The sequence below is a fragment of the Alexandromys fortis genome, unplaced genomic scaffold (genome assembly GCF_014885135.2).
Source record: "Alexandromys fortis isolate MF-2015 unplaced genomic scaffold, M_Fortis_MF-2015_v1.1 scaffold_0, whole genome shotgun sequence".
Lineage (NCBI taxonomy): Eukaryota > Metazoa > Chordata > Mammalia > Rodentia > Cricetidae > Alexandromys > Alexandromys fortis.
Window position 1 is genome coordinate 46,514,503 of NW_026067949.1, and position 25,923 is coordinate 46,540,425.

Genomic DNA, 25,923 nt, shown 5'->3' on the forward strand with positions numbered 1-25,923 from the left:
CTAAATAAATAAAATGATAAATAATGTATTTTTAATGTTACTGTGAAGGACAAAAATAGCATATAGGAGTAAAAATGAATCTTAATCTCTACATTTTTCTTAAGTAAATAATGTTTTCCATAACTAAATAATGTTTTCTTCTAATTGAATACTGGTAACAACTGACATATATTAATTCTGCTGGAATAGGTAATCAATTCTGGATTATTCCACAGCAAAGAATGAATTTTATGGTTATAAAATAAAAATTATCAATAAAAAAATTCAAAATAATAAATTTATTATTATTGCAATAAATCTATACATAGAAAACAAACTAGAATTATTTAATTGACATAAAATATTTCTAAATAATATTTACTCCGAGAAAAGTAAAATATTAATGTAAAGATTATTTTAAATAATAAAATTACAAGTTCAATCAAGAAATAGGGGAAGGATACAAATTACTAATCCTAGGAATAAAAGTCATATCACTACGGATGACTACTGCCATGTTGAGTAGATAAAATGAACTAAATTTATATAAAATCTGGTGAAAAGTAAATCCCCCAAATTCACTCATATACAAATAAGTAACCTAACTAAACCCATGTCTAGTAATGAAAATTAATATGAACATTAGCTTTTCCTACAAAGAAACATCATGTTTTGCTATTGAAGTTTACTAAAAATATAGGAACAAATAAAAGCCGTTTAATGGAAAGAATAGAGAAGCGAAGGGATTACAGACATGTGTCACCATGCCGGGTTTTTGCATGAATCCTGGGGATCCAATCTCAGGTCATCTTCCTTGCATAGCGAGCTCTCTGCCAGTGGGCCATCTCCCGAAACCCAGGAGTTATTGTTTCTTTTTGAAGTTGGGTGATAAATAAATCAAAATCTATTCACTTTACTTTCAACATATTTGAAACTTTTCATTGCAAAGATGACAAAGAAAAACTATAGCATAGATGATTACAAAATATGGATGTAAATTGAAATATGTGCCTTGGTTATGGATAGGAACATTAATATTCTAAGGTGCCAACTGTAGATTAATCTGGGGAACTGACTTTATCATCACAAACAGATGACCAAAATAATTTAGACTTGCCAAACTGATTTCAATGTTTCTAATTAAAAATAGCAAATAATATTTTCAAGAAACTTTTGAACAACAAGCAAGGAATACAAGGCTTTTGTATGAGAGAGGATAAAAATACAAACTTAATGATAGTTGGAATTGATTCAAAGACAGTTAGATCAGTGAATTGGAAGAGTCCATCAGAACTGGAGTCAATATGAAGGTCCTGGTAGGTGATAAACATGCAGCAGATGAGTAACAACGAGTGGTTCCCTTGGTGATGTTACAGAAATCAGATAGCCATTATACAAAAGAGAATGAAAGAAAAAATGGAAATGAGACCAGAGCCTCATTTTATTGTGCAGTCAAAACTCTTACTTGATAATAGGTAAGTTTTGGAAAGCAATGATTATAACATAAAAATATGTTAACAAAATAGTAGAAGATAAGAAGTTTACTGATAACCTCATGGCAGGAAGATACAAGAAATGTTAGTCAAAATATAAATCCAAGTATAACTCTTATCAAACAGTGACAACAATAATAAAGGTAAAGTTTTTGTTATACTCCAAACTGATGACATCAAGAGAGGAACTTAATGCTCTGCCAGTTGATTGGATGTCAGCTTGCCGGCATGCGTACGGAAGAACTGCGTCTGTTGATGTTCAAAACCCCAGGGAAAAACTAAGAAGTGACTAACCAACATACATGTTGCTAATATGGGAAATTTTCATTTTCTTGTTATCACGAAGAAAAAATAAGGTAAAAATTTCCTCGAGGACTCAGTAAAAATATGGTGAAAAGGCCAAAAAACAGTAAGGTCACTGAAAAAGCTCAAATGTGCTATAAGTTTATAAAGACACTTAAGATCTGCCTTAAGTCAGGCCCTGTCTCAAAAACAACGTGAAAATAGTGCCTGAGGAACAACACTCAGGACTGACATCAAGTCCTGACATGCATACGCATACACAAACACACAGAGAGACATTTCTATACACATATGTGTGTCTGTGCATATGTGTGCATGCATGCATGCTAGCACATATGTGCCACATATGAGCATGTGCCCACAGAAGCCAGAGGAGGGTCTAATTTCCTCTGCACCTAGAGTTACAAGTGGTTGTAAGTAGTTTAACATGAGGCTTAGGAGCCAAACTCAATCCCTCTGAAGAGCAGAAGTGAACTTAACTGCTGAGCTGTCTCTCCTGCCCCCACTTTGTTAATTTTAAAATAAGATTATTTTGTTGTTATTAAATCTTTCCTATGAGTTTGTGCTCATTGAGAAGTATAAAACTTCAGTACTCTGAGCATTTCATTTTGCCTTGGAGATTTCTTTTTGCCCCATTAGTCATCTAGAAAGGTAGTTTTGAATATTTGCAACTCACTTCAATGTAAGTGAGAAGAAACTCACATGGTTGACATGAGGAACGCAGCAAAACCTGCCATGCTAAGTTTGATTAAGCTGGCAGAACTGTCAGGAAGAGGTACTTCTGGAGCAGGGTGGGCCCTGCTTTGATCACAGATCTTTTCTTGAAGGGAAATTTTCTCATCATCTGAATTACCATGTGTCAGCAAGTTCTTGGAAGCATCCATCTAAAAGCTACATGTTGGAAACATAGCCTGAGTGTAGGATCAATGCAAGTATAACATTTGCCAACTTAAATCTCACCATTGAACAAACAGATGGAGGGGGAAAAATTATCGAATGGTATAAATGTCACCTTCACTTTCTCAATACAAGCAACGCAATGTGTGCCTGCTTGCTGAGGAGATTTTTTGCTGGACAGATGTATGCTCAGATTCAGCCTATTTATTACAGAAGAGTCTCAGCTCTCATTTTCAATTTTAATCACTGTGTCAATTTTCAAAGGGCAGTTCTCATTACATAAACATTTGGAAGTTATAAAGCTGAAAGGTCAGGGTGTAGACAAGACAGAAGATAACATGCTACCAGCTGGTATAAACTTCCTTGAGCAAAATATTCACCCAGTCAGCCCAACCCTCAGACATCAAGGACTTAGAATATAGGGGCAAATGTTCTCTTTTTTTTGTGATTACTCAGGCTAAGTAATTTTATTTATGAGGCTAGAACTCACACACATCTTTGCATTCATGGAGTCTGAAGGAATGGATTCTGCAAGGAAATTTTATGACGATTATTACAACAAACTCATTTAACCAAATATGTTTGTCTAGATATTGCATGATTACTATTGTCTACCCTGCAGTAACTAAGAAAAGTTGTTCTTCCAATGATATCCCATTTGACCCTTACTGCAGATTTATAAAGTGGTATTTTTTTTATCAATAATATGCACCTGGAAATTCAGACTTAGAAAACTATAGCAATTTTCTGAATTATAACATAATATATATACATATATACACATACATACACACATACACACAGACATATGGTAGACACAGCACTCCAACCAAGACCTACTTAATATCAGGACTCTAGATTAATCTATCCTGCATACCATGGCCCAGGTCTGCGCTCTATGCACTAGACCCCAGTTCGCAAGCTTCGGGTAAGGGGCTGGAGGTTGAGAACACAGACGCAGAGACAGACCGACACACAGACCTTTAAACACTAATACCGAAAGCACCTCTTTAATAGCACCATGGAGGCTTAAATATCCTGTAGTCAATGGCCAACAGGTGAAAATCCCATCCTCTGATCCTCTAAGCTAGGCACAGCTTCTAGTAAATTTAATTAGAAGGTTCTAGGAGGGAAGAGTAGCTGAAGGCCAAGACTCATTAGTCCCAACAAATCTACACACAGCTCTCTCCCTTAGTAAGTATTACATAAGTAGAAAAGTTTGTTTGAATTGCATGAAAACGTAGTATAGGAGGGAAGAAATTCTGAGGAGCTAAGGAAAAAAACAGGAACTATAAATCTCAGACATTCTATTGTAATCAGCTTTGTGCAAATGGTAAAAAATAAACAAGAAGTTGTAAAAGTATGATTTGCACTTCTGGTTAACATATGAGGGAAAATGTTTTCATTTCTTTTATTTTAAACTGATAGAAATTATATTGCTAGATAAAAAACAGATAATTTGAAACCCCCAAACTCAAAGAATAGTTGTGAGTTATTGTTAAATCTGCACTGAAACGTAGATGGGACTTTACCATCTTTGTAGCATTTATTTATTTATTATGTGTCTGGGTGTTTGCCTGCATGTCTGTTTGTGCACTGCATGCATGTGTGATGCCCACAGAGGCACCTCAGATTCCCTGGAACTGGAGCCAAAGAAACTTATAAGCCACCATGTGGGCACTGGAAATCAGACAGGGCTCTTCCAGAAGAGCAGTCCGTGCTCTTAACTGCTGAGCGATCCCTCCATATCCGCACATACTTTTCTTAAAGTTTGGGTGCACCGACTTACATAGCCTACCTGTACAGAGCTAAGAGATCCAAGGACTAGCACTATAGTGGCTACATAAGAAAATTGGAAAGACCATGATGGAAACTGTCTGGACAGTAGAATGAACTGAAAGTGGGGAAGAGCTGAGGGAGAAGTACTTGGATTGATATCATAATTCCTGAGGAGACCATAGAGTAGAGGCTAACTGGGAACAAGGGGCAGGATGTGTGATGGTTGACAACAGAACTGAAGCTGTCTCCAGTAAATATGTTGAGGAATAACAGCAGCAAGAAGGACTGGGCTAGACTGAAGCAGCTTCCTTATTGACCAATGGTAATAAAACATAATCACAGCATGCAGAGGGGAATCCCACAAAGAAGGATTGTTTTAAACCAAAGATGTTTGTGGTTTATCAGCAGTAAATGTTTGATTTGAATGCATATTTGCCTAGGGTTACACAAAAATTTCTTAGGGAAAGAGGTGTTATGGTGTTAAAAGTTTATGAGCCAGGGTTTGTACACTTAGAAAGGCACAAGGCCCTTGAGGCGAGGATTAGATGGTGTCTGACTTTATCTTCACTTGGGAGTGAAAGTGATAATAAATCACATTTCTTCTAACAAAATAAAGGAAGCAACACAAGTAACAATTTCATGTATCTAACTCATACTGTTTATAATTCCAGGACAAAAACAAATGCAGAAAATACATTTAGAAGAAATTCTCTACCACACAGGCTCGGTGACAAACAGAGTTTACAGGCTTGGCAAGCAACACCAAGGTTTGCAGCTTAGTTGGCATCCTAGTTTGGAAATACCTTTCCTAGTTTCTCAGCAACAGTTCCCTCATTACAAACAATTTTAGAGACTCCTTTTTTGGGTCTGAACGAAATAACATAAACTCGTTTGATCATCTCTCTTCTAGTGTCAAGATTCTTAAACACTGGCTGGGTGAATCTCGATGGGAATCCATAGAGAGAATTTTCCAGACTTCCTAGACACAAGCTTCCTTAATTCAACAGGATCACATCGTTCCCCATTGGGCTTTGTCATGATTTTGTCGGTCAGAACATGAGCAACTTCTGGTGCACATGTAGACGCCATCATCTCTGCCACACTGGTGGTGGATTGCTTCCATTACATTAGAATAAAAAAAGTCCCCAGGACAATTTTATCTTGATTGTGTGGATATGAGTAATAATATTAAAAAAGCACACACAAAGTATCTTGAAACTATGTAATATAATCCTCATTATACCTGAATATTGATAGGAAATATGTCCTTAAGCAGTTGGTAGTCTTGTTTTGAGCACGGAGATAAAAGGATAAGTAAATAGCAAAACATGATCTTTGGGTTTCTTATTCTTCATTTCCAAGTTGCAATACTATTGTCTCTTAAAACCCACATTGTTTTGTGTTGATTGTGGATTGGCAAAAAAAAAATGGTCACCTTCCCTAGATACTCACAGATTATATTAAATTCTGATTTAATTAGCCAAAGACACAAATTATTACCAGAAGCTAGATGGACTGTGAAACAGATTAGAATAAGTTGGAAACAGATGCACCTTCTCTTGATGTGACTTTTCCTCGGCCTTGAGTTCCTTTAAAAAGGCAGAAAATAACACTTTTGCATAAAGTACGGTAAAGCCTGATGTGGGAAAACCATCTGAATTCTGTTAGCATCATCTCTTGTACTTATGGCTTGCCATCTGTCATTGGCAGAATTATGAAGTTCCTATAAACATGTCCTAATCTATAGAACCTGTATTTTGTTTCCAGCCACAGGAGAGTTGCTATTGCAAATAGAATCAATGGCCAAGTCAATTCAACACAGAATATCCCGCATCATCCATGAGGGCTCCGGCCCATCACAGCCTTCAACATGGGCAACCTGGCCAACAGGTGAGAGTGATGAAAGGGATCTACCTTCAGTCTTTGAGGGTGGAGATGATAATATGAAACACTCAACATAGGTACATATAGAAACTGAACATGCAAAGAAGCAGTTCTCCAGAAGAACACAGTGGTGAAACCTTTCAATTTCAGGCCAGTGATTCATTTTCACAGTGATTGTTTTTAGCCCTTGTTGGTCCTCTAATCTACATCATGCCCAAGATCTGTGAAATTCCAAACCAAATAAAATCCCATTCTTTTTTTTTTTTTGTATGAGAAAACTAAGATATCAATGGAAACAATCTTCTTAAAGACAAATTGTTGATTACCCAATACAAGCTCCACATCTGAGACACTGGGGGAGAGGAATGCAGATCTCTTGCTATGTGTTTTCATGAAAATACAACTTAAAACATCCAGAAGTCCCACAAGAGATCTCTTGAGACAGTATGAGCCGCTTCTTCATTATCTTAAGACAGGTACAAGAGGTCTGAGGTCCTCACTTTCCTCTGACCAGACCTCTGCAAACACACTTTTCACATCAAGGTGATGAGCACAGAGGAGCAAATGCCTTGGCACTCTGTACCTGTAAGAGAGTGGGAGGGTTCAAACAACCCGAGAAAATGGAGAAGATGTACCCTTCTCATATTTTAGTGAACATGTGATACAGCTACATAAAATTTAAAGAGTTGATTACTCTATTAGATAAGAGTTTTATATTATCTCTGCTGTTGATATATTCAAGCAATTGTGGAATTTCAAGAGTGTAAATGCATATGCCCTTCTTTGACTACTTTAAAGAGCAAGTATATAAAATACAAGGATATATGTGTAGTTAGTATAAGAATATGGTGTCTTTGCAATTAACAGCACAGAAGGTTGAGCGTGATTATACGTCAACTGGTCTTTGGAAATTACTCCAGGCGGTAAAATCTATTTCCTCTGGTGTTACTACATTCACTACAGATTTTTTATGTGTGTATGATTGATTGCTGAATATTATGTTTCTGCTTGTCTTATTTTAGTATATTTTTATCTTTAAATCTAGAGTTAATATATATGTCACAACTTATTAGAACTAATTTCAATTAATTTATATCAACTTAATTTGCATGAGCTATAAGATGTGATGCTGAATGCTCCCTCTCTTTCTTCTTTCGTAATTCCACAGAACACAAAACTTCTGTTACATACTCAGTATTTAATGATTATAAGCATTCATTGTATAATTTTTTAAGAAGTCAATAAACAAAGCAAAGAACATGCACAACTTCTGTTAGAGCAAACATCTTTTCAGTTAGTTCTGTGTCTCTTTACATTTCTGTGGATTTGAGCTACTGCCTCGAATGATTCCCAAAGGCCGGTTGACATGTAATACACTCAACCTCCTCTGCTGTTATTGGCAGAAACACCATACTCTTATACTAACTATACATGTATCCTTTTATTTTTATACACTTGTTCTTAAAGTAGGCATTTACACTCATATAATTCTATAATTGCCCTCAAAGGTGTTCTTTAGAAGAGTAGATACAAAGATACTGTGCAATTTGTATTTTTACAAAACATGGTTTTCAAAAAGCTCTTTGTTATGGTTAATGTATTTTTCTGTTTTACTTTGAAAGACAGATTTTAGGTGTGCAGGATTTGGGGTAGATGATTTGTTTGTTTATTTTTTTCACCAGAAATTTTGCTTATGTTGCCTACCACTAGGTTTCCACTACTTCCTTCTGGTTTACATTGTTGTTGTGAAAAATTTACCTTTCCTCTGTCTAAAGTTCCTCATAAATGCTGAGTTATTTTCTCTTGTTGCTTCTAATACCATGCTTTTAGGCTCTGGCCACATTGGCTGCCCCATGGCTTTGCTCACTGGAAGGGTCCTAAGATTTCTAGAGTCCCAGGCTTGTATTTCTTTATAAACTTGAAAATCTTTTAGAACTGCTTCTCCGAAACTTGTTTTACCTCTTTAGTCTATGTTCTTCAGATTTCATAGTATCTGCCAATTTACCTTCCTGCCAGACCTAACCTGTAATTTACACAGGCACATTCACATGTGTGTTTCTGGGATCAAGTGCATTTGTTATTTCCATGGCTCATAACTTTCCATTTGAAATCCCTTTCTAAGTAGGATACTATAGAAAAATCTGGATACTGGCCCATCTCTTTGGGCACTTATTTGTATGAATTCTGTTTACACTTTATGTGACTTACTGAACTATTTTAGTGGGTTTATCATATTCCTAACTCATTAATTAGAAAACTTTTGATGCTGTTTATCCAAGGACACAGCCTTGAATAACCCATAGCCACACAGAGATGACAATACTTTTGGCAGATATCTTTTCCCTCTTTCCCAGGCCACACCCAGTTGTTGGGCTCCAATAGCTGTCAGATGATATTGTTTTCAACAATGTGCAGGGCTCTGGACAACTACATAGACTGATTTAATCTAACGTGGGCACCTTCAAAGGTATCCTGAGGTCAGCATAGAAAATGTGTTCATTTGTACAAGTCATAAAGGGCTCCATCCAGCTGTCTCTTCCTGGCTCTATCTGACAAATTAGCCAATCAATAGTTTAGTCTGTATCCTTAGTCAATCTACTAGTTTCCCCATGTTCCTAATGACTTCTGGTTATCATGGTCTGTTATACTTGAATTCTTCCATGGCCTACTGTCAGTGAAAAGAATCTTTCTTAGAATAAACTCAGAGTTCTCTTTCAGAAAATCCTACCCTGTCCACCACAGAAATTTGAAGGTGGGAAATGACAACATTAACCACCCCTTGAGGGTATCTAATATATTGGGACCTATCTCTTTAGCTTACTTCTCATTCTGGAATCTCTAAGAGAAGGGTAGGCCCACTGCTTTCAACAATGGCATACCCAAGAGAGTACAGCCTTTGCCTTGTGGAGAAGGCCTTGTACGCGTGATCTCTTTCCTCGGTGATACTTACTCAGAACTCAATCCCTACACAGGAAGTGGGGGCAACCTGAGAAGAGCTAAGGCCGGCCTGATCTAGGAAACAACACCCTGAGTTGTAGTTGTGAGGAAAAGGAGCCCTGAGTTCTTAGATTGACAAGTCTAGAACAGAGTATATAGGTACTGAAATGGGAGAGCAAAATAGGGGCAAGTCTAGGGTCAGACGCTGTAACATTAGCTGATCTTAGCAAATTTGAGTTGATTTTCTTGAGTATCTTTTATATGCTATAGGCCATGGGCTCGTTTCCCATGCTATTTTAGAGCTTTACTTTGAATAATACTTCTTTAAAGTATAGAACATTTTCAATTATTAAGAAACTACGTAGATGAACTAGGTCAGTTAATGAATTCATGGTAAATCATGTTTTACCATCTAATGTCAGCTAAGGAAATTGCTCAGAAAATATCCATGTCAGTGTGCCCAAATATGACAGTAAGATGGTGGACAGATGAGTCTTCCTCCTGAAAGTCTACTCTGTAGGCTGGCCTAGGAGCCCAATTTTACTTCACATTGTCTGGAAGATTCACACACACACATTGATATTTGAAAAAACATATAGCAAAGTATCAAATATTAATAAAAGTACCCTAATCATTGAACTTATTTCATAAATGCAAAATATTACAATGGCTTGACGCAAAGAACATCTGAAGAAGATGCAAGAATAATTAGAAAGGGAGAGGTATAGCAAGTGTCTTTCCAGTGTTTAGAGTTCATAGGTTAAAACCTTGTAAGGGAACAGCATGAAGTGCAGAATGTTTGTACTTGGCAAAAATAAGATATAAACTATATATACAATCAGAGCAAACAATATTGTAGTCATGTGTCAACAGTCATACTCTTAAGTCCTTGGTCAATCTTGGCATATGATACAACAGTTTATCAGGTATTTCTGTTTTGACAGTACATATAAATTGTGTATGAAAAGAAAGAAAGCAACTTCTTTCTTGTTAGTGTAATGTTAAAAGGATAGTGGTCTAATAAAGAACAAGAACTTCATCAAAGGTCATTTAGAGCAAAGTGTTAGAATTGCTTATTTTGTACAAATACTAATTATATTTTCACTCAGGGTTTCAGTATTCCAAATTGTTCCTAATTTCTGTGCCAAAACATCTTTAGAAAAGTTGTTACAAATAAATTCCAATACCGTTTGCTCAGCAGTTTGGCATCAACACTGTTCAGGCAACAACATTCATATGGTAATAGTTAAATTTGTTTCTCACTATGGACTTCTCAGCCATTTTTTTTTTAATTTTTGTTTCCAGCCAGCACAGGCTAAACTCTAGAAAGTGCTTTAACTCTTTTGTTCATGTGAGTCTCTCTGAATCAGTTAATACTAATCACTTAATAGCACACACACCTCCAATTTGCTTTGTTCTTGATGAGGGGGTGTGACTTGGAAAGCTTCAGTTAGCTTACGTTCCAGGCCCCAGTTGACTGAGCAACCTTGGCTTTATGTTGCATATCTTCTCTTCTTACCTCTGTGGCATTGGGAGGGAGGTAACATACGAGACCTCCTCACTTCTGAAATGAAGTTAGCACTTTGTGTTGTTGTTGAGCAAGGAATAATAATGCATAGCATCGAGCTTCTGTTTGTGGTAACTGGATCCAGGTTTTGCTTCCTAAGCAATTAGCCCAAAACTATACAGGTGAACATTTTATATCAAGATGTATCTTTGAGTTGAGAACTAAGGAGATACTTAGCTGGGGGCAGAGAGGGAGGGGTTCCTGTTGATTATCTCTGAATTTTTTTTCCCAGAGGGAGGGATGGGCTGGGCTGCTCTTTTCTGAATCATGGATGCACAGGATGTCAAACAAGTCACCCAAAGCTGACACACGGAAGGAGGTGAAGGTCCAGCTTTCTGTTTCCAACTCAGACACTGACTCCTATTCCTAAAAGGACAACAGCTAAAGATTAGAAGTATAATAAGTGGGTGGAATAATGAAAGTAGGCACAGGATTCCAACATTCTTATGTGTCTAATATCAGTACCTATTGAAAGGCATCCCCCACAGGAGGCCTTCAACAGCCAAATGGACATGAGGACCCATTATTGTAGAGATCAATCATTTTATTTACCCAGCCAAAATGATGCTGACAAAATGAAATTCGAGTGAGGTAGGCCTTTTTCTTGTGGATAGGGACTATGAATGGACCAAATAGCACAGAGTCTATCTCACCAAGAACAATCCAGCCACGGCCACTGCGGAATCACCAATCTCTAGTGACCATGCAACATATCTGATTTCAGTCGTATTGTGTTAGACCTGTTTTATGTGCTCTGGTCCTTACCTGAACTGAAGCCAGAGTTTCCTTTCATACCAAGGAGCTTTTCTGGGATGAATCTTAGATAACTAATGCTTGAACCTAAAAAAGGTATTGTATTAAACACTACCTCACTCTAACAGACCAATCCAACAACAAAGGCACTATCAGAAGAGATGTTCAGCCGCAGGGACACTTGGACTTAGTACATACCTCATCATCTGGAAGCAGTTATATTTATGAAACTGTAAAGTGACCTGTAAAATGGTTTGGAAAATTGGGATGCAGTTCATTAGAATGTGGTCTCTCTTTGAAATCAATAGCTTACTCCTGGTTGTATGACTACTGTAAAAAGAACACGGAAGTCTTAAAGCAGTGGCACTTTCAGACCATCACTCCTAGTGACTTATCTTAAGAAAGTACACTGTCAAAGCTTGTCTCGTTAGACCTACTGATGGAGGAGAGGCAGCTTTGAAGAAGGAAAAGCACTGGTGAGAGGAGAGGAAGGATAGGAGAAGATGGGGTTCAAATAAAAGTAATAAAAGGCTCTACAGAAATCACCATAGAATTGAAATATGTACATGAAAACTCTTAATGAAACCATTAACTTGTATGTTGAGATTAAAATTTAACTATTAAAAGAATATGAAAAATAAAACCATAAAAGAATTTTTTTAAAAAAAGAGAGAGAGAGAAAGACAAATTCTGTTTTCTGAGCTTTTTCTGTCTGGAAAGGAAGGGTTCTAATGCTTTTTCAAGTTGACATAATGGCTGTCAAGTGTCATAAGACCAGTAAGTGAAGGATTAGCTGGCAATATTTGGCCTTGGTTAGTTAGTCAGAATTGTTGCACACCAGGGTTTGGAAGAAATACATCTGAAAAGAGAGGTTCTGGCATGCCTCACAGTGCCTCTTCTATACTCAGGACTAGCAGAATAAACATCTGCAACAACCGCAGTCCATAAATGTCAAGGGCACCGAGGGCTCCAAACATTGTCTAAGGATGAAGTGCTGTAGTCACTTCTCCAACTAGAACAGATCGTACAGATAGCTACCGAGTACAGGAGCAATTTAAAGTGGACAATGGATGGGGAAATATTAATTGCAGCAAGAGATAGAGCTCATTCAACTCACTCACTTTCATTCCAAACTTCCAAACTCAGGGACCGTCTTGAAGAGGACTGTGATGGGTTGGAGAGAACCTGAGAAGTGAGAGGGTTGAATGCTGGGCAAAGGTGATGCAACACTAGACTCAACCTCAAATCTTCTCCTTCTTTTCCAGGAAGCTATGGTTCTTTGAAGATTTTGATATAATGTTTAATATTGCAATTTGACCACATTTAAGTTGGCCCTGGGATAAGCATCCCTCAGTTTCTTCTTGTGCGTTTCGTCTTTGCTTGGATACATCAGCATGGGAAGTCAAAACGAACCTACGAATAAATCAGAAGTGCAAATGAGAAAATATTTGTAGGGTTTCCCTGACCGTTTGTAGACAGACACTGACGGATAAGCTCTCATCTCTGTTGCTTTGTGGTTGTTGGTTCTAAAATATACACCGTAAGACTTCGTTGAGAAAATCACATGGTTGAGCATCTCTGTTCATGTTAGGAACGCACCCCTACATCATGTTTCTCTATTTCCTGGTCAAATCCCTCCCACTTCTTCCTGTCCAGAGTCACTTCATGTAAAAATTGCATATGAAGAATAGTGTCTTAGAAGCTGCCTTCAGAGTCGAAAACACATGGTTGCTGGAGAACCTACAGTCCTGGCAAGGAAGGGAGGAGAATTTGGAGAATGTGAAAATTGTAATGGTTTTAGAACATTATGTTTCTGCATGGAGATATTAGAAACTTTCCTTGATTTTTAGCTAGAGACTTCAGCCTACTAAACAACACTTGAAGCCTTTAGAAAACTGATGTGACTCTCATTGCTTCTGACTCTAAGCCCGGAAACTGTCCTAACGCATAGCTTTAAAGAATCCAGAACATGATGCAGTCAAGTCTGGAAAGGTTTCAACCTAGCACTCCCTTTCTGTCATTAGAGTGCACCTATAAAGGTCCAAACACAATGGCTGGCTGGCCTTTTGGCAGAGGGGAGCCTGCATTTGCGGCAGAGAAGCAATGACACATGCTTTTTCCTCATTTCAAGGACACTTTCTCCTAATCTCGGAACATTTCTCAACAAAGTTTGTGAAGCCAACCAATAGTCTTTGTGGGGTGCTCTACGACAACAACAAACAATATGTGTTTGGAGTTCACAGATGTTGTTGACAGCTTCCTCTGTGTGGCACAGCTCTGTCTCTGATAATTACAAAACCTCAAATATCTGGCATGTAGGATTTAGAAATTAGACAAAATATACAAGAAAAATATCACAATCCACAAATTTTAAGCACTGATGTCATCAGAGCTGTCACAATTCAATATTAATTTTTAAATTACTGGAGATTTTTAAGGTTTGAGACAATTTTTCCGAAAAACTCCACATGTATGTGATTTCTTTACTTGAAAATTTATAGCATGCAAAGCATTTTTTTTTGCTTTGTTTTTTTTTTTTTTTTTAAGATAGAGTTTGGAGCTTTGGAGCCTGTCCTGGAACTTGCTCTGTAGACCAGGCTGGCCTCGAACTCAAAGAGGTCCACTTGTCTCTGCCTTCAGAGTCCTGGGATACAAAGCATTCGGTACAAATAAGATACTACTAAGAACTATGAAAGTCCTTAACAATTTATCCTACGGAAGCTTTTCAGTTTCAGCAATACCACTTTTGGGTATATATCCAATGGATGCTCAATCATAACACAAGGACATGTGCTCAACTATGTTCATAGCAGCATTGTTTGTCATAGCCAGAACCTCGAAACAACCTAAATGTCCCTCCACCGAAGAATGGATAAAGAAAATGTGGTACAATTACACAAGGGAGTAATACACAGCAGAAAAAATAATGACACCTTGAAATTTGCAGGCAAACGGATGGATCTAGAAAACATCATATTGAGTGAGGTAACCCAGACCCAGAAAGACAAATAAGTGGCTTTTAGACATAGAGCAAAGAAAACCAGCCTAAAATTCACAACCCCAGAGAACCTAGCCAGCAATGAGGACACTAAGAGACATACATTGATCTGGTCTACATGGGAAATAGGGAAAGACAAGATCTCCTGAGTAAATTGGGAGCATGGGGCCCATGGGAGAGGGTTGGAGGGCAGTGAAGAGTAAAGGAGGAGAGGAGAGAAAAATGCATAGCGCAATAAATAAATAAATAAATAAATAAATAGAGCAAGGCAAAAAAAAAAAGGCACTTTGTACAGACACACTCCCCAGTCCCAGAGTCATTTTACATCTTGAAAGAAAAATGGAAGAAAAAAACAATTTATCCTACCCTTGAATACTTAAATATACACTTGTCACTTTAAAAATTGGTGTAGAGGCCTAAACTTAAATGAATAATAAAAATACTGAAAAATATTATGGCTAGCATTATCACACACTTCCTATGCCATAGACATTTTGCTCAGTGCTTTGTATATATTGTTCTATCTAATTTCACGCAATTCTGTGTGCTAAATGCTGATATTATCTGTTTTCTAAGTGTCATCACTCAGTCACGGGGAGATTAGAAACTTCCAAAATAAGGCCCACCTTGTAAATCACTGAGCAGTAATGAAATGTGTTTTAGAGAAACATGATAAAATGACAATTGCTTTGTGTTTCTCAGAGCGGTGAGATAGTAGCTGGGTCTTTCCAAATAAGACTATATCATATCAGTTGATATTCTAAGGTCATTTCAGTTCATTGTAAGGATCTCACAGGAGTTCTAAGGCGTTGTTTTGCTGGAATGAATCCAAGTGTGAGCGGTGACACCAGACCCTTCCATACATATTGAAATGTTTAAAAGGGAACTGTGTTTTCTGCTGGAGTTTATGCCTGATGAGATCAAGAACAACTGTTTCCAAGCTTTAGTGGGCATGCTTCTCATTGCCTTACCAGATGCTAAAATGTGTGCACAATTTGAAGCGCTGTTGCCGGTGTCTATTGCCTTATAATATGGCCATGCTCATTTCTCTATTCCCTCATGGCCATCACATCTGACAAAAGGGCCTCCAGGTCTTCAGGTTTTCCCCATAAAGGGCAATTTTAGAGCCTCTGTAGGGTCTTCACAGAGCCTGCCTTCCTGGCCATTCCCTCTTCACTGGCTGTGGTCCAACAGGATGACGCAAGGCTGAGCAATTGGACTGTGCTGAGGAAAGCAGGTCACAGAGGCCATAAAAACCCCACGGGAACAGAGCTGAGTCTGGTTTTGGGAGCCCATGCTGAGCCGTCTGCTCCACAGGGTGGGCACACATCTTTGCAACACTTAGCCTTTCCCTTTAATGACTTAAATAATTTCAACGATCAATGAATTTTGCATCAGAATCGGGTCTTTAGAACAGGTATGAAACTAGGCTTTCCCTGCTAAGCCTGCTCCCTTTGGACACCTTTGCCCGACTGCCAGTTCTTCACCATTGGAAATGAAAGCTCCCTGTGGAGCCCACCTGACAGGGAGGAGTCACATCCTGTGGTCATTCCTCCACCCTCTTGGTTTCATATTCTGAATCTGATCCCAGACACAATTAACACAGCACTGTTTTCTCCATCTTGTTCTGGCACCATGGGATCTAGTCTTTAGTTGGCATGTGTTTCACAGTAGATAAACTAATTCAGTTTCAGGTTTGGAAACCCTTTTAGAAATACCCTATTAGGCCAAGAAGCCAAAATGAATGGGAGAGTTTCAAGCCACGTTGGACACTGAAGCAACTCAGTTTATAAAAAGCACTGATTTTCTCCGTCTCTCGACAAGCACTGCCTTCCCTATGTGCAGCCACGGTTTTGTATATTCCTATGACCCCTGGAGACGCTTGAACAGCAAAGTTCCTAGTGTGTTGCTCATTTTACTGTATGGCACACAGCCCTTTGATCGTCAGCTCAGCCTCTGTGGAGCGGTAACTCCCAGCACTTACACAGGTCTGAGCCTCTCTAATCCTTCCCAGCTGTCCATTTTTCTTGGGCCAGTCTCAGCATCAATCTTTCCTCCAGTGTTCCCTTTATCTAATGAGAGTGGAAGTCAGGGTAGGGAAAAGTAAAGGACTTTGAGAAAAGCAAACTCGATTGCCTCCAAATTCCTGAACTTTATAAAACTATATTTTGATTAATAATATGGAAAGTCTCCATGTGAACCAGAAATAATCAGTTAGTCTCACACACACAAAAAAATAAGTATCTACCTTCGTGTCTTAAGCTCAAGAAGAAATGCACAGAGCCAGGAGTCAGAGACAAGAGACTCAGTCCTCAGGATTCTTGCATAGAGCGTGGGCGTGGTCTAACTTGCTCCCTCTGGGTCTCAGTCCTATGAATCAAAAAGACTACTCCAAAAGCAAAGGAAGAGGCTGGAGATCAGTGGTAAGGCTGGGTCTGTGGGTAAGTGCAAAAAACCTGGGTTCAGGTCCCAGCATCTGAATAGCATCTCCTGAATGTCTGTAATTCTAGTTCCAAAGGAATCCAACACAAGCATTGATGGCATGCATATGGAATGTAGAGTTACATAACACAATTACATAAAATATCCATACACATAAAACAAAGATGCAGCAATTTAAATTAACTTCTGTGATATAAGAATATATGTAAATGCAGTTGTGGAGTGACATACACTTAAAGTTGTAAAAGGCGAATAAAAACCAGAGTAAGAAAACAAGCATTTGACAAACCTAGTGTAAGGATATATGTGTATCATTATGAATTCTATGATAAATGATGACCAATAGTGGACTTCCCTTCATTGCTGTGTGTTCCCCTATCCAAAAGACATGGTGTTCTCTGATGCAATGAATAAGATATTCCATTGTCTGGTTTCTAGTCTTCTGCCAGCTCCTCGACTACAGTTTTATTCCTAAACTCTAAATGTGTGTCATTGAGCTCTAACCGCCTTGCCTTCCTAAACCCCCTGCCAAGTCACATCCCATTTCACACAAGCTCTTCCTCTCAACATGCTAATAGTTTTCTACCTTAATCTCCTGAAGAAGCAAAGACACAACTTCTTTGTAAAACCTTAGCTGTCTTCCCAAGACATACATGGTGTACAAGCATTCGTATACATGCACCAGCGTGTTCTTCCACTTATTCCCTGGGCATGCCACAGAGATCCTGAAGAAATGTGTCCCCGGGTACACTTCCATGAACGATATCCAGGCAGTCAAAAACCTCATATACTTTTCAGTCATATTTGCTTTGCTTTTCCACATTTAAAAAAAAAAAAGGTACTTGGATGTTTGATGACATCGTTAGTAGGGTCTGTGATCCTGCTGAGTGTAATAACTACTGTTGTAGCTCTAGGGCAGAAGTGGTCATTGTGTGGCAATATTGTCACTGAAATCAATGTTCCTATCTCTGTATCCTGAGCCTCTAATGGCACTAAATACTTGATGGGTGATTAATTGAAGTTGCACTAAAGCATTCTCAAGGTATTAAAAATTATGGTCACAACACTACATGAGGACCAGTGACATCCGTGAGTCAGGCAGGGCCTTCCTTACCCAGCTGCCAGCAGATAGAGCTTGGTTGGTGAGGTTCAGTTTGCTAATAATTGGTGTTTCCTCTACATACAGGAATTAATTATAGCATAATAGAATTTAATAGCATTTGTTCTTAATTCTCCTCTGATCTGCATTCTGCTGTTTGTTCTCATTTGTTCTGATAAGGTCCATTGTCTCTAATGTTGCTTCACAAAGGGCAAGAAATAAATCAATGGTATTTAGCTTTTCCAGCCATCTGGTCTGGCAAACATCCCAAAATTAATGTTTAAATCTGGGTGCAGTTCATGTATTTTATCTTGTCTTGGGGAAGACCACTGAAGGCAGTAAATGAGGGATAGAAACTACACTGGCGATGCCTTAAGAAGTTTGAGCTTTTTGTAGTTACCACTTCTTCTACTGCAGATTCCCACTGTGTGCTGTCGTTACTGCTCATACTGAGGGTTCCTGCTTAGGACATGTTATGCTTTAGAGAGAGCTAGCAAACTTTTCTCACAAAGGCTCAGAGGACGAACTTTTCAAGGAGACTCAGTTTCTCTCACAGTCATTCACCACTGCCAAGGAAAAACAGCACAAACAATTACAAAGAAGTTTAACTGTATGCCAACAAAGTTCGTTTATAAAAAATTAACACTGAGGTTGTTGACCCTTAGAGAAAGGATTTTTTTGAAAAACCATTAATAAACCACTTGTTAGTTTCCAGGTTCCCATGTATGGTAGGAAAGTACCCAGTGGTGCTTTTGAGCTTTGGTTTTCTAATCTGCAAAGCAATCATGCAAACACCAGCCTGAAGGAATATCTCGAAAACTTGGGAATATATTTTAGGATGTGTTCAATTTTCCTCATAGGTAGGACTTAATAAACAATCACCATACTGTTCCATCAGAGGCCTCCACTATAATCTTTTTGAAATTGCTCCCAACAATAACAGTTGACATATTCTGAGTGTCTTATATAAACAAGCATGGTATAAGATTATCTTTTTATTCCTCATAACAATCCTATTAAGTACCCGTTACTGAAGACCTATTTCCCAGAGAACACATATAAGGCATACATATATTGTGTGACTTTTGAAGTTTATGCTAGTAGTAATTTTCACACCCGTATGTTAAAGTTTTCAAGCCATAAAATGAACTTCAAGAGAAGAAACAAAAGTGGACAGGTGTCATAATTGATCGCATTGCAATGTGGGAAGGGCATTTCTTTTACAGTAACCTAAAGTTCTGATGCAAGGAAGATTTGTCTTTGCCCCATCTCCTTGGTCCTGGGAGGCCCACCACTGTCTCACCAACAGTCTGGAATGGAAGCAAGCCTGCACGACTCATGCATGTCAGGTGAAGGTAGTGAGTTTCCACCTGCCTCTCTCAGAGCATCTGCTCTGGGAAAGCTGCTGCCATGGATGGAGCTCAATTATCCAAAAGAGGTTGCCTGTCAGTGTAGCCATCACCAGCCCTGCCAAGTGCACAGCCGACAGTCAGATTATAAATGAGCTATCTCTCATAGTTACTGTAGTTTTCAAGGGGTCGAAGTCATGCTCCTTCCTTATCTAGCTTCAGTTGCATGTCGCCAAAGCTTCCACACTTCCTGGCGTGAGTTCCAGAACAACGTATCTTTGTGGCATAAAGACTCCCTTTCCCCTGCCTCCCAATGCTCAACGAGTGGTCAAGAGTCCTTCAGCTGTGAGGCATCTTTCCCTCAGTCCCCATTTCTGCTAGTCTATCTCCACTCAGATTAGCTTTCAATTTGGACAAATGAGAGAACCGTATGTTTTTATTCATAACTACTCACACCCCAATTTCATTTAATTGAAATATTATTCTGCAATGCACATTTCTTGAACTCCCATATCCTGTCTCTCGCCTGCTTTTCTTGCCCTTCCCTACTGTAGTTTTCCCCTACACTGCCAGCCCCTGCGCTTACCATCTGTGGCAGTGAGGTCAGGGAGGACAGGGCCTATGAAAGCATAGCTGCTTAGATAATGGGTGTATTTGGGCAGTAGCAGAACAAAGGCAACAAAATTATTATAGGTCTCTGAAGGTAGTTGCCTTTAATACAAAGCCTAAAGACAGGTGAAGGCATTGATTGCAAGAAAACAAGGATCTATCTAGGATGAATCTCCCCACTCAACTCACTCCCCTGGGTAACCCAGCTGCGTTGGATTTCTCATTTGATCATAATAGACTGGAAAATCCCTGTCTTGGGCAGCACCCTCAGTTGAACTTTGCTAGGAAAGCACACTGCTTTAAAGGCATGAGCCCCACTGGCGCTCAGGAACCTTTGGTGGTGTCTTTCCCTACCGTGTCCTGAGTCATGTTCTACTCTATGTGAATGTGAAATACCCCGCAGGGTGCATGAGACACAAACCCGTGTGGCCCCAGCCACAAGAACTGTTGTAGCAGGTAGTGAGACCTTTGAGATAGAAACTCCAGAAGACATAGTTCTCAAGGGTTATTGATGACACCTACCTGCAGTCCCAATATAATCTCCTCTTCTTGTCTGGCCTCAGTGAGATCTCTGTTATGTGTTCTCAGGATAGCATGATGCCCTATTCTTTCTAAAAATGAATTAAAATGATATTTTCTTCTCATAAGTTGTCCTGTTAGGTATTTTGTCACAGCAACAAAAAGTAATCTAGCCTCTCATATTTCCAGAACATTCTAAATCTTCTCTGACATCACACACAAAACACTTCCCTTTCCTTCTCTTTGCTTGTTGTCCTCAATTCTCATTTTACAGGATGAACTAGAATACTATTAAAACAGTCTCCACAGCTTTGGTCTCTGCCTGTAACTGTAGCTGTGCACCCATGTCATATACTGGTCCTTCTTTCTTGTCTGCTCAACATTTTGTAGCAAGGGTTCTATGCTAAGTCTTTTGTACTGAGATTACACAGCTCTTGTCTTTTCAAGGTCAGTGTCTTGCAGACTATTCTCATCTCTCTTTTATTATTTTTTTATTGAGCTCTACATTTTTTTCTGTTCCCCTCCCTGCCTCTCCCTTCCCTCGTTCAACCCTCCCCCAAGGTCCCCATGCTCCCAATTTACTCAGGAGATCTTGTCTTTTCTACTTCCCATGAAGATTAGATCTATGTGAGTCTCTCTTGGTGTCCTCATTGTTGTCTAAATTCTGTGGGATTGTGGTTTGTAGGCTGGTTTTCTTAGCTTTATGTTTAAAAAACATCTATGGGTGAGTACATATGATAATTGTCTTTCTGTGTCGGGTTTACCTCACTCAAAATAATGTTCTCATCTCTTGTATAACCACCACATTTCCCTCCTTACAGTCTCTAATAGCTCCCACACTCGATGTCTTGAGTTTCATAGAACCAAGGTACTCTTTTCCTGACATTGTCGGTCTATGCAATTCCACATTTTGTGCCACTATTCCTCCATCCTGCTCTTTCAAAGTTGTTTTTACTCAGCGTTTGTAATATTCTTGTCCCTTTCCCTGGAACTTCTCTGGCTTTTTCCTCTCCTGCTCTGTGAGAGTACTCTTCATGGTCACCATTGATGCCTATACGTCTAACTGCAATAATCAGTTCTCAAAGCTAAGCTCACCTCACATCCTTCTCCTCAGGGTATGACAATGTTGAAACCTAGTTTTTTTTTTATCTGGTTGAGAAGATTTCATACTCCTCCAGTGATCAATGTACACGTTTCTCATTCTTTTGCAATTTCCTCTTTAGTTCCTCAACCTCCAACACAATGGAAAGGCAGGAACTTAATCCTCCAACTCTTCTTCTTACCTTCTTGTTGCAACAGCTTGTGACTTAGAGCATAATTTATATGTTGCACACAACTCCTACCAAGAACTCTTCTTGGTGCCACACAATGGGATATTGTTCATCTATATTTCCATTTTGTTGTCTTCTCAGTATCACAAATTCATTCTATCCTAAAGCCTAGAAACTGACCGTCTTCCCATTCTCTGGGAATTTGAGCCCCTTTCTTCTTGTTCCTTGACTAAAATTTTGAGGTTCTTTTTCACTCCTCCCTCAGACTTATCTCAGACCTTGTATGCTAGTAAAGCCTCTTAGTTCTGTTTTCACAACATTCATAGAGTCCCATTTCTTCGCAATGGGACTCTACAGCAAATAGCCATCTGGTATTGACTCTGTTCGTAACTGGAGCGTCTCCTTCTACATTTGCTTACACATTCTCAAGTCTTGTTTCAATGCACTTTAAATCTTGAATGCTGTTCTTTTATCAGACAGTAGTGGGTGGTAAAATACTCTCCCCTGGAGAGAGCATTATCTTCTTGTCAACCACACAGTTGCCATGGTAATATCCCAACATTCCACAAAATACTATGCTCCATGCTGTGATGTTTAGTAGGTAAGGTGTATTAAATGTTTTGCCTCCTTGTGATAATTTGAACTTAGGATAGAATTATCTAGTTATAACCCCAGTATACGCAGAAAAGCATCTGCATTTTCTGTGAGGTCTTCACAGATCTCCCCCTTTTGAAAAATTGCAACAACAACCTCTGTTGTGCTGGTGCTTATTTTGCATTCCTCCAAAGCACTCAGCCTCAGAAGTGTTTTCCTCCCTACTCTTCAGGAAGGCGTGGATGTACTATGGCTACAGAAAAACCCTAACGCTGCACTCCACTGACTGCTGTGACAATAGCTAGAGTTAAAAAAGGTGACCCAAGAAGATGTGAGGGAAGGCATGCCCAACACACAGGCCGGTTGGTCCACTGGCAACCCAAAAGCTTTGCTTTTGCAACACACCACTTCCCACAGCACCTCTCAGATACCCTTTGAAGTGATTGTGTGGAAACAGATTTAAAACAGGTTCCCAAGTCTGTCTCACAAACACTTTTACCCAAACCATTGATCTTCTTTTCTTTTCATCATTTCCTTTTCTTTGAATTTACGCTCCCTTTGCTCTACTTTCGTACACAAGTGCAAACGTGTTTGACATTGCTGATGGGTCTCTCTATCCCAGTGTGCCAGCTTGCTATGCTCTGGAAAGGTGACCTTTCCTCTGAAGGAACAAGAACATTAATAATGTTGGCAGTACCTCCACCAATACCTTTGTTGGGATGTCCTAATGAATGAATTTGGAAACTCTTCATTTAACCATTTAGTATATCAAAATGCCTACAAAACATACTTTTGTTTTGCACATTTGCATATTTATATGTTTTCAAAAATAAAGAGAAAATACATAGTATCTGGGAATGGTGTATGAAAATTATTTTTACAAGTACAGATGTACTGATAACTCATCAGTGTTGAAAATGTGTAAGGTCATCTCTAATGAGTGAAAACATCTTTTTCTTTCACACTTCCCACATCGTTTTGCTATTTATAAAATTGCTAGAGATATTTTAATGTTTTAAAAAATAAATGGCAGTCTCATTTAGCTATCAAAACTGCATAAATATCTTTTTACACGGTCTGACATTGTTAAACTTATATTGACTTAATGGTGCTCATGATCTTTAATGTGGTAAGAAGAAAGACAATTCTTATAATTCAGAACTTAAAGCGTAAATTCTTTTTTGTAGTCATTGAGAATAGTTCCCTCTATCTTTTTCCATATAACAGAGTCTAAAATATTTTTAAGCAATATGTTTTGTTGCTTCATCTTTAAAGAGAGCTTATTATAAACTTAAATAGGCAACTATTAGTAAAATGAGTCTCAAGACACAAAGGATAAATCACAATGACTTACTCACATGGGAATGGTTTTACATTTACTGTAGGAAAAGTATAAGCATGGGAAAGCCTATTCCAGTAAGTTATATCTTCCAAAAGTCATTTTAATGTTAATAATTTTGTAAATTATATTTCAAGTCACAAGTGCCACTTTACATCCATTAGTTTACTTATTTGTTTATTTACTTTGAAAATGTGTCTTGCTGTATTGCTGTAGCTGGCCCTGAACTTCAGATTCTTCTGTCTCAGCCTCCTGAGTAACTGGACTATATATAAGTGGGCTCCACCACACCAGGCAAATTCATCTTTTTAAAAGTAAAACCTTCTAGTCAACCAAACATAGATGACAAAAACAGCATCATTATCTGTATTGAGCTAAGGGAAGATTCCTTGTCATAATCCTAACTTAAATGTGACCCCCCCCTCTCACGCTATACACTAGATCATGCTGAACCCCGAGAGGGAAGCATTTCTACTGCTGAATTGTGAGAATTTGCATGTGTGAAATTCGGTTTAAGTGTCTAAAGAATTTTGTTTAGTGTGAAGGTGGATTCTGTTTATTCTGATGTTAAAATTAGGCTGTGACTTATCAATAACCTTAGTTAAGGGAAAGGCGTGCTGTGTGGACAGGAAAGAAAGAAGAGCCTCACCAGTGTGGCTGTGTTCACAATGGCTCTCAGACATTCTAATCCCCTTGGATTTTTTTTTTATCTACCAAAACAGCTTGGGCCCATCAGCAAATTGCAGTGGCATATGGTCCAGGTTTACGGGTAATCTGGCACATGATTAAGGCAAGGGAGAGGCTACCCTTCAGCAAATAATGGAAGTATCCTGAAAAAAATTGATAAGGTTTCAAAAGTCAAAGTGATAAAGTTATAATTGATAAATGGCTCCCCTAACCATCAGTTCTGATATTTTTTGAATTAAAATTTTCATTAGATATAGAAAGTTACTGTGGAAATCTTGAAGAAAACAAAACACGATGCCTAAAGTATTCAGAAATGGTTTTGCTTCTGAGCCTATAATCATTACTTAGTGATCTTTAAGAGCACACATGGCTGCACACTGGACCTGCATTTAGAAGAGGGACAAGCTTCCTCCATCTCTTGCATTCTTATTACAACTGACTGTATATATTCCAGTGAAACATTCAGGCCTTTCAAAGAAAGACATGGCAACTAATACCATAGAAAATCCTGTCTGAAACAGCCCTGCCCTTATTCCTCAAAGTGCAGTGAATGTCTAGCTACAGCTTGACAGCCCTATATGAGCAATGACGTCATCTGAAGAGCGGTTACATGTATCAATATTCAGAAACTTTACCAAGGATTCAGCTTTAACTGACCTTCCACTAAGATGCAGGATTGAGTGCTGCTACTCCTGGTTCACAGGCAAAGCCCACTATGTCAGGGCTACAGGTTGTCACGCCAGGTGATGCTCATCTAATACGATAAAGATTGAATGCAACCTTCTGGACAATCCATCTTACTCAAAATTTGGGAAAGAATGCCTTTCATTGCCTTCTGTTCTACTAAGCAATACAGGTAACCACTGTAGTAAAATAGGAAATCCACACTAGGTTTTTAGGCCAAATAATGCCCCAGTAACCTAAGAAAATGCTATTTATCCTTTGCTTTTTCATTTATTCAGTATCTCTAAACAGCTAACATGGGAGAATACTAAGTTTTTGTGAGAGCAGGTTGGTTTTTGAAATTTCTCCCATTTTTTTCATATACAAAACTTTTATAGCTACTGTCTTCATATCCATCTACTATGCATTAATATAAGAAATATTCCACCCTCAAGTCAGGGAGGAAACTTTCTTTTCAGGATCCTGAGTATCAGTTTTTGTTTATGCTTAAAAACAATGTAAGTTACAGAAATGGCCCAAGAGCCTGACTGACATGCTGATTATTTTATTTATAGATTAACTTTTATGACAGTGAGGTCCCTGAGTATAGGAATTCATATGGGACATCAACTTGACAGGATATACAATCACCTAAGGGGAAACTCCAGGTGTAATTATGAGGGATTACCAAAATTGGGCTAACCTCTGCCCATGACTTTGAGACTTGTCTGAGTTGAAAAGAACGATTCTAAACTTGAACA